Source organism: Plectropomus leopardus, unplaced genomic scaffold (genome assembly GCF_008729295.1).
Source record: "Plectropomus leopardus isolate mb unplaced genomic scaffold, YSFRI_Pleo_2.0 unplaced_scaffold9827, whole genome shotgun sequence".
NCBI classification, from domain to species: Eukaryota; Metazoa; Chordata; class Actinopteri; order Perciformes; family Serranidae; genus Plectropomus; species Plectropomus leopardus.
In genome coordinates this window covers 785-4,051 of record NW_024704551.1, presented here as the reverse complement: position 1 = coordinate 4,051, position 3,267 = coordinate 785, and the positions used below count along the sequence as shown (strand labels likewise).

Sequence of the window (3,267 nt, the reverse complement as noted above, 5' to 3'; positions counted from 1 at the left end):
AAGCACGAGCAGAGACTGGAAATCGTTTTACTGAGCAAAACGTCAAATGAGCTCAAACAATTTAGCAGCCAGTGGCAGGTAAAGTATAGGGCTCCAGTCGCTACAGTGACTTTAAGCTTTTTGTGGTTTTACTTTATTCTTTTCTTGAGTGCGAGAGCAGATTCTTACCGTTCGTCCTGTAGCGCTGACCTTTGACCCACGGCTCTGTGCTGAAGAGCTGGACTCTGTTTAGCTGAACTTGCTCCAGATGGAGGGCCTTTGTATTCTAAAACACATTTGCATATTACAGTGATTAGTGTAAAAATGCCTTAGGAGGGTGAGAAGCAGAGTGCGACACTTTCGGCAAAAATGAGTTGTTTACATCAAATGAAAGCTCCTAATGAGTTTTTTTTCAATTGCCAAACAGATACATGTGAATTATAAACCATCCAGAGTTATTCAACAAAAACCAACAACACTGGACACACTGAACATGTGCATCAATGCACAAAATTTCTTTCAGTAGCTGTTGAAACATTGTTCATTAAGTATACTGTCACATTTTTATGAAATTTTAATACTAAAGATTAAAATCAATAATCAAAGTTGGGGCAAATTCTGGTCAATTATGCCCTCGATATATGGAACCCCTCTACAACATGTGTCACGTTGATTTTAGGCTACAAATATTCATAATTTAAAAATGAAGAAAATGTAGCCTGAAAAATTATAAACATTATTATCAGACATAGATATTCTATTCAGCAATACAGTGACATTGAGATGTAATTTGTTTCATTTTCATTCATTAAACCCATTCAGAGATTCTGGGTTCCCCTTTTTCAATTTTAGCATACCTCACTTCAGAACTAAATTCTTAAGGCTGATACTAAAATATTCATATCTTCTTATTATGAGCACGGTTGGTTGCTTTGATTACCTGGCCAGAAAATTTATTTCTCCCTTGCAGACTATAAAGTTCAAAGAATGACCTAAATTTAATTGATCACGAGACCAACATACCACTATAGTCAGTGATACAGAGAGAGAAACTGAGACTCTCACCGTCCTCAGGAACCACAGTGAGGGTGACAACGTTGCCGGCTTCCTTGATCAGCTGAACAATGTCATTGTGAGAGAGCTCAATGATGGAGCGCCCATTGACCGCTGAGATACGATCTCCAACGTGCAGGAGGCCGCAGCGGTCGGTCGGACTGCCTTCAATGATTCGGCCAATTTTGTGGGGAATAACTGAAACAGCAGATGTGAAGAGAAACGAGACATGAAGACCTGAATAGAGGGGCCGCCGTGAAAACGTTAAAAAACATCTAGAAAAATTACATAAGATTCCACAGTCAGTCAAGTTTTTTTAGGGTCATTTCATTTCTTTTCTTTTTTTTTTTTTTTTTAAACTTTTCATGTAATGTTCTTGTAACTTTTTAGCTAATTTATTTCTTTCTCAAATTTTTTGGGCCATGTCTTGTAAAGTTGCTCACTATCTTCTTCTGTTGACAGAAATCAAACCAATTTGCCCAGTTTTCAAAGGGTTAATGCCTTGAATTATTTCAACAAAGACTGAGAGTGTGTATAAGAGACAAAAAAAAAAAAAAAAGAAACACCTCACTGTTTCTTCAATGTGTCCTCTAATTGGCTTATATCATTAAATACACAGCAGCTAACAAAAACCCAGGGGAGTCTCCTCCTTCAGTGATGCTCTGAATAAAAGAAAACGAAAAGGCAAAAAAACAACCAAGGTGCAGTATAAAATGAAAAAAAAAGATTGTTTATTTATTATTATTGTTTGTTAGCTAAGTTGTTTATTTTGGGTGTATGGGTTTTATTTGAGTTGTTTTTTCATTAGCTCTTCAGTCACAGAAAGTGCCAAGTTTTCTTCCCTATCTATACAGTTTGTGAGCTTAGCTGAAACACAGATGATTCATTCATTCATGAATTCATTCATTATCTGCTGACGCTGGGTGTGAGGTGGAATAAACCCTGAACAGGTCTCCATCGCTTATTTTATTTTTTCCCCCCTTTCCTTTCTTTCTGTAACATAATTTTAAATATATAATTAAAGGGAATGTGAATATTATTATCTGGACATTTTTCTCTAATCTCTTTCTTGTCACCTTTTACTTGTTTTTCAGTTTGGCCTCAATGCAGCACATGAGAACTGTTAAAGGGTTAAAAGTTAACCTGTATGACTTTAGACTGTGGCAGGAAGCTGAAGAACCCCACAAAGACGGGCCCAGCCAACCATTAAACGTAGATGACGAAAATCTTAAAATATTAATGACTTGAGAGACTGGACTCTCACCTCCATGCGGCGGTTTACTCTTGGAGGTGAGGATGACAAAGCCGAAGCCCTCCGAGTCTTTGCGGTGGAGCGTGATGTCAAAAGACTCGTGGTCCAGAGCGCTGGGCATTGGTAGGCGAGGTAGCTTGGGGGACCCGTTCACCAGCACTGGAGCCATTTCCTGAACCTCTTCCTCTGTCGCATCTGAAATAAAAAGGATACAGATTTGAATGTGTTTGTGTTTGGCTCTGTTTGTCTTTTCGTGTGTGGGCGTGTGCATTCCTGAGGGTTTTTTACAGAGCGGTCTGGAGTTTATTGTGTGTTCATGTACAAAGAATATGCAAATAAAAGTAACTGAATATTATAAACAAAGTCACAGTGCAGCAGTTTAATCTACAGATTGTGGATGTTGAAAGTGGTTGCCAATGGCTACCGGTGACTACGTTGGCTGGGAGATAACTACTCAAACATTCAGTGCAAGGCCTCTGTTCCCTGAATCCATAACGGAGGCTGTGATCACTAAAACAAACAGCGTGTCCGGTGCTCAAACTGTTTCTCTGGATTTTCCCCTGATTACTGAGGTTTTGTGCTCTTTCTTTAGTCAGCCACACCGGCTGTCTGCTAACACTAACTACTGAGTTCATCATCTATTTTTAGAGCATACATCTATTTTTAACCAAACAGCTGTTGTTTCTGTAAAATATAAAATGCATCACTTCTTGTGTGCCAGAATATTTTTCTCAGGAAAGCCCTACGAGACACCGAGTGGTTAGAACGACAAAGTTGTTGTGATTTAGACAAAATGTAGGACGGCACGCTGTTTATTTGAACAGAAAACAGCAAAACACAGCTTCCATTTATTAACATAAAAATGTCAGATTAAATCATCTATATTGTGATGTTCTGCTTGTTACTCACCTCTGTAGATGACCTTCCTGCGCACAGTCAACATAACTTGACCGTTGCGGGCAGCGTTGGTCATCAGATCCAGC

At 38.8% G+C, this 3,267-nt stretch overlaps 1 long non-coding RNA gene across 1 annotated transcript; it reads right to left on the bottom strand.

Moving 5' to 3' along the window:
* Positions 1-171: 171 nt before the first annotated feature.
* Positions 172-2,402, bottom strand: LOC121940909. Its single transcript, XR_006105710.1, has 3 exons — positions 2,297-2,402; positions 1,045-1,230; positions 172-265 (listed from the first exon to the last, which is right to left on the bottom strand). It is a non-coding gene; the product is annotated as an uncharacterized LOC121940909 (long non-coding RNA).
* Positions 2,403-3,267: the final 865 nt, after the last annotated feature.